This window comes from Siphateles boraxobius, unplaced genomic scaffold (genome assembly GCF_051911475.1).
Source record: "Siphateles boraxobius isolate OS27281-9 unplaced genomic scaffold, OSU_SipBor_1 8, whole genome shotgun sequence".
In the NCBI taxonomy this organism is placed as follows: domain Eukaryota; kingdom Metazoa; phylum Chordata; class Actinopteri; order Cypriniformes; family Leuciscidae; genus Siphateles; species Siphateles boraxobius.
In genome coordinates this window covers 21,567,462-21,577,316 of record NW_027509208.1, presented here as the reverse complement: position 1 = coordinate 21,577,316, position 9,855 = coordinate 21,567,462, and the positions used below count along the sequence as shown (strand labels likewise).

The 9,855-nt window shown below is 35.7% G+C and overlaps 1 protein-coding gene across 1 annotated transcript in view; it reads right to left on the bottom strand.

Moving 5' to 3' along the window:
• The window catches only part of nid2b (nidogen 2b (osteonidogen)), a 64,707-nt gene that overhangs the window by 54,225 nt on the left and 627 nt on the right, over positions 1-9,855 (bottom strand). The window lies entirely within an intron of this gene.

Below are 9,855 nucleotides of genomic sequence, written 5' to 3'. Positions count from 1 at the left end.
TTAGAAATATTTAGTAATATTTGGTTGAGATACAACTATTTGAAAATCTGAGGCTGCACAAAAATAGAAACATTGAGAAAATTGCCTTTAAAGTTATCCATTTATGTTCCAAATTGTGCTGCATTCATTCACGATTTATTTTTATTTTTTATATTTATGGTAGGTAATTGACTAAATATATTCATGGAACATTATCTTTACTCCTACAGTCGTCACATTCAAATCCAGACTCAAAACACATCTGTTTAGCAGTGCATTTACTGAATGAGCACCGTGCCACTGTTCGTCCGACTGTTTGTCTAAATTGTAAAGTACTTGGAGGGGATTGACTCATGATGGTCAAAAGAAACACTGTGGTGACTAGTACAGATTACTAGTTCAGACTAGTACAGATTATTAGTCTGGTGGGTTCAGTTAATCCACCGGAGTGTTTGACCCAAATTTGTGAGCAAGTTGTGAGTGCTCACCTTTTCAAGATCTCTCTAGAGATGTCTAGAGTCAGGCATGTCATGGGAAAACCACAGAAAAGAGAATCAAAAAGAATCAATATGATAAACCAATGTACTGTATTTTACTTTCTTTTTTTATTCTAAACTGTTTTAATTAATCTTATTTCGTTTGATTATTTTAATTTCTTCCATATAAAGCACTTTGAATGGCCATTGTGTAGGAAATGTGCTATATAAATAAACTTGCCTTGCCTAATATCCTAATGATTTTTGTCATAAAAGAAAAATGTATAATTTTGACCCATAAAATGTATCGTTGGCTATTGCCAGAAACCCATGCTACTTGTGTCTGGTTTTGTGATCCAGGGTTACAAATTATGACTTCCGAAATTCCTAGGAGGACTTAAATGCACAAACAAACCCAGATAGGGACCAAAGCACATTTGATTATCTTTTTTTTTTACATTTTGGTTTAGGGCTGTGTGCGAAAGCAAATTCCCCAATAATTACGTATATTTATTATTTCTTTAGATTTCCTTTTTAAACATGAAGGGTACAATCATTCTGAAAGTCAGAACATGCAGCTTTACCACAAGAACTCTTGGTGAAATAATACGGAATATTTTTCTATTTTCTATTCATAGCAAGACTAACTTACTCATGATTTCATAGTTTTTGCTGTCTTTGCTATTCGACCCGTCACACAGATAGGGCACAAGTGTGTGTAAGATATTTGAACATAATTCGCAGAGAATTGAGAAAACATTGCCTGGCACACTTGGACTCACATCAACACCGGGAACAACACTGAGAGATTTCATAACAGCAGTCAGATGCTTTAATGACCATTCTGAAATGACTCAACAATAGCAAGAGTTTCACTTTGAGAAACTTTTAAGAGAAGTTACTCAAACACCAAGTAAACATTAACAGAGAAAACACCATTTACTGAGTAACCATTGAGAAACCTAATTACCTGCTGAAGCAATTTTCAGTAACACATTCTCATTGTCGTTGAGAACAACTCAATAAAGATTGAATTAGACTGTAAAAAATTATATGAATAAGTCATGGCAACATACTGCATGTCTTTCCATTACTTTAATCCAAAAGTTCATCTTATTTTCTTAAGTTATACATGATTCAACTAGACAAGATAAAAATAAAAAATAAAATACTTGAAAAGCCATTTTGATTATACTTAAAAAATGAAAGGCACACTATGTAACCTTTTTCATCAGCCCCAGGGCCACAAATGTAATCTGTGTTCCCGGAACTCCTCAAAAATCTGCGCAGATTTCCACAGAATTTAAACGTGCGTCAGTGTGAACAGGCCTAAGCATGTTTATCCAATCAGCACAGAAAAAAACAAAAATCACAACATAAGTCAGCTTATTTGAATTAAAGTAAATTATAAACACATTTAAAGTAAACATATGAAGTCATTGATGACCTTTAGATGTGCATATTGATAATGGATTTAATACCCATTAATATCAATAACGTAGAAAAATGAAAGCATTACATAATTAAAATGCCATGCAGACATGTTCATATCAATGTTCTGTACCTAAAAAGGTAACTTTAGCTATTTTTTTTTAAATGTACTTAATCATTTTTTTTTAGGAATGCATTTATCAAATGATAAAGGTCTAAGCAGAAAGAAACGTTTAATATTTGTATAAATAGGCCCTAGAAGGAGATAAATGTATTTTTATATCTTAGTTTTCTGGGAAATTATCAGAGTTCATAAGATATATATCTTGGATATAATCCAGAAATATTTTTGTTCCTTTTGAAATCCCTGCAGTAGAGAGTCCACCAAACCTCAAAATCATGAATGATTTCCCTAAAGGCAACTAATCTATGATCATTTTAGCATTCTTAATATTAAAAGACAACTAAAAATACTTTTTTAAAATTTAGATTAATTTAGATTTATTTTTTTCAAAAGGTAATATGAATTAAATGAAATTAATGTATTGCCCATCACAGTTTGTCAAATATACAAATAACCATCAGTATATTATGTAAACTATACTATTATATGACGCAATCATATACAGTATTGTGTGAGTGCATAATTCCGCCTATTTCAGAAATTTGGTTGTAATGCAATCCAAAGTTCTTGGCTGTTTCTCACATTTGTAATATACAAATCAGATCATAAAACAAGCCCTGGGGTAAACTGCTGAAACATGCAGTGGTGGCACAGATAAAAACATCTCCTAGACTGTGTGTCTTGCAAGAGCATGAATCATGATGGTGTGAGGGAGCGAAATGTGACTATATGTTTCCCAGATTCATGAAAGTCATTCCAGGACTTGTCTCAAAACATGTTTTGGATCTACAGTTTTTTTCCCGCACAGAATCGCCCGCAGCTGGAGCAGAGAATTTAAACCTGCCATTCACATACTGTACGTTTTTTTTGTTTGTTTGTTTGTTTGTTCGTTCGTTCGTTCATTCATTCATTCATTAATTCATTGTCAAAATGTTTGTAGTACCCCTTACGAAAAAGAAGTATACTTCAAGTTAATTTAATGAAGTATATACTTAGTAATGTTCAAGTATATTTTTAAGTATAATTATGTAGTAAGTATACTAATGTCAATATGTACTAGTAGTAAACTTGTAAGTGTACTATTTTAATACCGCTTGGGACTAAATTGGCCCACTTTTAGTATATACAAGTATATTTTTAAGTGTACTGTAAGTGTAACATTAGTAAACTTTAAGTACACACCTAGTTTATAATTACGTTTCTCATTTGAACTGCAAGTGAACTAATGGGTGTATACTAGTTTACTATTTTAATGCTTGCATCAAATTTTTCGTTTATGAAAGTACACTTTGAAGTATACTCTCAGTAAACTACTAGTTTAGTAGTTTATACTACAAGTTTTCTTTAAGTGAACTTAACATTATACTTATAGTTTACTATTTATATATTATTTTGCACTTTCAGTAGGCCTGTGCTACTATGTTCAAATGTTATTTTAAATACCTTTAACTGTACTTTAATTTAAAAAAACATTTTATTAGATTCATGCATCCTTTTTTATCAACACTTGAATGTTGTTAAGTTTCAAAAAGAAAGGCAACATTTTAAACAAAAAAAGTTAAGAAAATCACATTTTTGTCAAAGACTACGCCTTTATCAGATTCAGAATGATGATCAAAACACAGATGCAGTAGATCGAGTCCAACACCCACAAAGCTTCACAGTCATTTTCTCTTCATGGGTTACGCTTCATTTCATTTGGAAACTTTAAGCAGTTTTGATTTACATGCTGTTTAATGTTTGATGATCACATTATTTTACATTTGCGTGAGCAATCTTCTATCACTTGTTTCAGCTTCTTCTTCTCCTGTGTTTTGATCCGGAGATTCTGTACTAGAAGATGTGTCATAGCGCCCCCTACCGTCTAGCAGTGAAAACATGGATAGCTGGGAAATTCAGTCAATGGTGAAGAAAAAGCATAGACAGTAAAAGAAATGGACACAGCAACCCCCTGATTTCAACAGAGAAAACTGAAGCCCGATTAAAGCACTCACTTCCTGATGGCTGAGCGACTGCGCAGGCTCAAACTGAGCTTGACAACAGTCTGACAGTTGTAAATATTCTAGTAGCTGTGCCAAGACAAATCTGAATCACCTAATTTCTCAAAAACTTTGTTGAAATATTTTGTCCTGTTGCTTTTATGGACTCTATCTATGGGCTTCTCCCTTGACTTTATGCCTCTATGTCCCCCCGATTGCCTCATAGACAGTAAAAGATTGCCTGTGAGCTTCTCCTCCTGTCTATACGGTAATTTCTCTTTTGTGCGACATAAAGTCGCGTGGTTATGAGGCAATCGTTAGCCTATTTTTACTAAAACGGCTTCTACGGGGCCATAACGTAAGATACAAAGTAGTGGAGCCTTTTATACATTGTCGTGTTTATTTAGAAATAAATAATGGACAAATTAAGTCTTTTGTCGCCTCAGATGTAAAGTTATGTGCTGTCAAAGTGATGCCAAAATGAATGGGAGTCAATGGTATGCTAACAGCAGGTGAAGTTCTGCTACAATGGCGGCTCCCGCGAGGCTTCAGTTTCCGGCTGATGGATTCCCCCCTTGGGAAAAAGTAGCCTCTCCCCTCCTACATACTTCCACTCAATTTTAATTTTCCTTCAGTAATACTTCTATGTACAAATGAAATGAAATGTACGAGAGTCTGGTGGGACCAGGCCAAGGAAAAAGTAGCATTAAAGTAAATTCCATTGTACACTACCAGTGGACTAGCCTACACAAAAAATCAGATACGCAGAATTCGAAACATATCTGTTTTATATCAATATTTTAATCAATATTTTCAAACAATGTAAGTTTCATAAGACTGTATATGAAAAACTATGTCAAAAAAGTAAATTTAATAGGCTACTCAATCAAAAGAGTTAACACAACTACAAAAGACAACAACACAAGACAATACAAGTATACTTTTAAGTATATCTCGATCAAAAGATTGAGTACAAGTACAGGCCAAATATACTTGGACTTTTCTCTCAGTATAAGTCAACCATTCTGAAGTGTAATTTTAAGTATATTTCTGAGAAGTACGGTACATAAAGTTTATTTTTGAGAAGTATATAAAATGTAGACTGAAAGTATGCTTTCTAATTTTTTGTTGAAAATAAGTATACTAATAGAACACTTGAATAAACATATTTTTTTGTAAGGGATTATTATCACTGTGTACAAGATCATGTTCAGGTCCATGCTTATTTTATTTACTCTATAAGCTATTCCACCTGAAAGCTTGTTACTATATAAACTTGAACATGTTAGTTTATAAGACAGTGTGTAGGCTATATATGTTTTTTAAAAAAGTATTGAATAAGCTACTCAATCAAAATAGTAAACAAGTACAAGCCAAGAATACTTAGAATGCTTCATTATACTTTTAGGTAGGCTATATCTCGATCAACAAGTACAGGCCAAATTTAGACTTTTTTGTCAGTATAAGTCAAGTACACTTAAGTGCAATTTGAAGTATATTTCTGAGAAGTACATAAAGTATATTTCTGAAAAGTACATAAAAAGTAGACTGAAAGTATACTTTCTTATTTTTTAGTTTAAAAGAAGTATACTCAGTCCCTCCAGGATTTCGCGGGCCTTTTTTGTGATTGTTGCGGCCTAAAATGCCTGATGTTGCGGCCACTTTTCTAAAAAGTTGCGATGAAAGTTGCGATGTACTTTGGGATTTGTTTGTATATGTTAAAACAGCAAAGGTAGATAGATGGGATTCTTCACCTCTGTAAAGATGAATGTGTATTTAAAATGGGTCATTTACAAATTTTTCAATACTCTTAACAAATTTCCGAAACTCTTAACACAGTTAGCACTGCAATCGTCTGTGTAAGCTATACTAGTAAAACATTTCTTGTTGCTTTAACACAAAATGCATATAATTAACACAAATTTAAAATGCTTGAACTTCTTTTACACACAAGCTCTAACAAGACCAAAACAATGGATTTTTACTGGCAAATTTACCAATGCTTTAACACTGGTATTCTTTAAGTATGTCAGAACAGATAACACCTGTTCTAACCCTAACCTTACAGGCTAAAGTCAAGGTAAACAGCTGTTTATACACAAATGTATCCCCTGTATTTTATTCTATTGTTACTGAGAAACAGCTGATTGAATTATGCAAATATATACATTTATTTTTATTTATTTTATTAATTGCAGCAATTCTGTCTTTGTCTTCGTTTTTTCATTACAGTAACCGTACATTCTATAAAGCACTCTGAGATGGGTCTTTTTTCATTGAATTTCTGCAGAAAAAGACCTAAACCCAACAAAACTGTAGAGAGGCTTCAAAAGAAACTGCAGTGCAAAACACAATCTATCATCAATACAATACACTGTCTGTTGTATAATACCTGACACATAAAATAATGCAGTTTCTGTAATTCCATCTGATGTTAGTGTTTTTATGACATTGTGCTACGATTGACTAAATCTTCCTGTTGGACGAGAACATATATGTTAGTGTTTTGAAAAATTATTTGATTTTGAGACATGTTTGTGTATTGTTGCTAGTGTAGCTATTATTGTATTTTGAAAATTAGTGTTGGAGTTTAGTTTACAATGTGTGATTTTGAGCATGAAATTACAGTTTTTCTCAATTGCTAAAACACTAAGCCCTATTGTCTGAACCAAATGCTCAGTTGTCTGAACCCACTGATTGAATCAATCACTCTTTTGGCAAAACTATAAGCACTTTTCACCTGTTCAGACACAACTTGCCAACACATTTTCATTGTGATGCATCCCGTGCTGCATAATGGTGAGCACAGGTGACAAAAGTCAAACACAATTAAAGCAAAGATGTCACCGCTTGAACACAACAACTCAAAATTGATCACACTTGTGGCTAATGATGTGAGGGACATATACAGTAAGCCAGTTCAGAGAGCACTGGTTTGTGAGGCCCTACAATGGACAGAAATCTGAGAGGAAGAGTTCGTGTGAGAGGAGGTCGAGGTGGTCAGCGAAGACAAAGAACAGTAATATCTGATGAAATCAGAGCTACTGTGATTGACCATGTTCTTGTCCATGGTATGAGCATGGGGGAGGCTGGACAAAGGGTACAACCAAACATCAGTAGACTCACTGTGTCCACCATAATCTGAAGATTTAGAGAAGAGAACAGGTAATTACCTTTTTTTGACATTATAATACAGTATGTAAATGTTGACAGCAATTACTGTATGACATACTATATACTGTACCACAGTATACTGTAAGTAAATATATGTTTCAGTACATCACTGTACCAATGTAGTGTAGAATTGTAATGGAGGGTTGGTCTAACTGTTTGTAGGCCTGGTATTCCATGTATATTTTTTGTAACTCCATGTTCTATTTTTGTAGAATTGAAAGACTGCCACATGGGGGGTCACTAATCCTCCACACACCAAGAGACCCTAATTGTTGATATGGTCCGTGAGAACAATGCCATTAAACTGAGTGAAATTCAGCAAAAGATCATTGAGGACCATGTAAATTTTGAGGGTATCAACAGTGTCAGCCTCTCTACTGTTGATACTGTCCTCAAGCGCAACAACTGAGCATGAAACCGCTATACAGAGTGCCATTTGATCGCAACTCAGACAGAATCAAAGAGGAAAGATTCCAGTATGTACAGGTTGGCATATATCCAGACACATTCAATGTTGATTACTCTAAGTTGTGATTTACTGTAGTGGCCTAAATCACTTTTTCCATATCACTTACAAAACTATATCTATTTCTAGAGAGGGTTTTTCAACTGGATGCAATGGAAAGACCCCATGAATACATCTACATGGATGAAGCTGGGTTTAATCTCACCAAAAGGAGAAGGAGAGGCCGTAATGTGATTGGCCATCGGGCCATTGTTGGTGTTCCTGGGCAGCGTGGTGGCAATGTCACATTATGTGCTGCCATCAGCAATCATGGGGTTGTCCACCATCATGCCAACCTGGGGCCCTACAACACTCACCAGCTCCTGATTTCCCTCAATCACATGCGAGATGCTCTGTTAGGGCAGCAGGATGAGCATCCCATCTATGTTGTTGTTTGGGACAATGTGAGTTTTCACAGAGCCCTCCAGGGTAGAGAGTGGTTCAATATGAACCAAGGTTTTATCAATCTTTGCCTTCCACCGTACTCCCCTTTCCTAAACCCCATTGAGGAATTCTTCTCCTCATGGCGGTGGAAGGTATATGAACGCCAACCTTACACCAGGGTAAATCTCCTGCAAGCCATGGGACTTGCCTGTGGTGACATCGGTGTGGAGGCACGCCAAGCCTGGATACGGCATGCCAGGGGGTTTTTCTCCCGTTGCCTGGCCAAGTCCTGTGGCCTGACCCAGTACGGAGACATGATGCTGTGGCTGAGTAATGCACTTATTTGTATATTTTTGTACTTTATTTTTACACACACACACTTACTGTACACAAGTGGCAAACGCATAAGATTTCTGTTTGTTTTTACAAGTGCTATGTGTAAATACACAAGATTTCTGTTTTGTCTTTTTGTACAAGTGCTAAATGCACAGGTTTTTTTTGTTTTGCAACATGCATTTAGCCTACAGTGAACAATAAACATTTATTTCTCCAGCTTCATGTACTGAGCATTGTGTTTTCTATTTTTCTACGTAGTGTTTAGTGACTGTTCAGTAGTGTTTTTAATTTTGATTGACTCGGGGCACGATTTGACAACATAGTTCAGTTTTGAGCACAGATTGAACTGTTTTGAGGTGAAAGTTTGGTTTTGGAAGAAGAGTCTGAGGTTTTGTGAATGTAGCTTGAAAATTGGGTTTTGAGTTCACAGTTTAGAGAAAAGGAGAGCAGCTTTCAAGAAATGTGTCTTAGCAATCGAGAAAAACTGTAACTGTTTTGCCAATTGTGTGTTGTAGGTGTGCTGGTGCGTTAAGAGTTTAGGAAATTTGTTAAAAGTAGGCTATTGAAAAAAAAAATTCATAGCGATTGTAAAAAACGGTATGTAGTAGAAATGTGAAATTATTTTTGAATTTGCCATTCCCAAGCCACGCCCTACCGGTAAGAGAGCGCAACAACAAGGCTATCTACTAGTGAGTCTCCGTGACAAGTCTCTCCGGGATTTCGAGATCGCCAAAAATGTCCGGGATTCGGCTTTTTCGTTCTGCAGTCGCCATTCATTATATTTACTGTGGCGAGCAGGACGAGACTGATGGCCGCGGGAGAACGCGAGGGATTACAGATGAGCGACCTGTGAGACTCACCGGTCTCGTATCTCTCACGGAGGAGCGGGACTTTTCTTTTATTGTTATATATATTTTTTATGCATGTTATAGGTTTACAAAGTGAAAAAGCCCAAAGTCCACCCCAAAGGGACTTACCATGTCCCAGAGAAAACACTGTTCAGCATCTGCTCTATTGTAGTCCAGCCTTTACTTCAGAGACAAATGTGCTCACTTTGTTACACGCGTTATAATGCCCGCCTAGCTGCAAAACATAATGTTGCATGTAACTTTGAAATGTGTTTTACTTTTACCTATTTTGTAAAAAAGAGTGTGTCGCCCGTTGTGTGAGGAGAGTGAGCCGCTGCGTGAGGAAAGTGGACGACGCTTTGCAGGATACCGCAATGATTGGTCAAAGTTTCAGAAAAGTTGCGGTGATTGGTCAAAATTGCAAGCCGCACTGAATTCACGGGGATTCGTTGAAGTTGCGTTAATTGTTGCGATCGCAACATCGGGAAATCCTGGAGTGACTGCATACTAATAGCACACTTGAATACATTTATTTTTCGTAATGACTCTCATCTCTGTTTAAAATATTTTTCTACTATGTTTAAATCCATTCATCAAGGTCGGGTTGCACCAGCCGTTC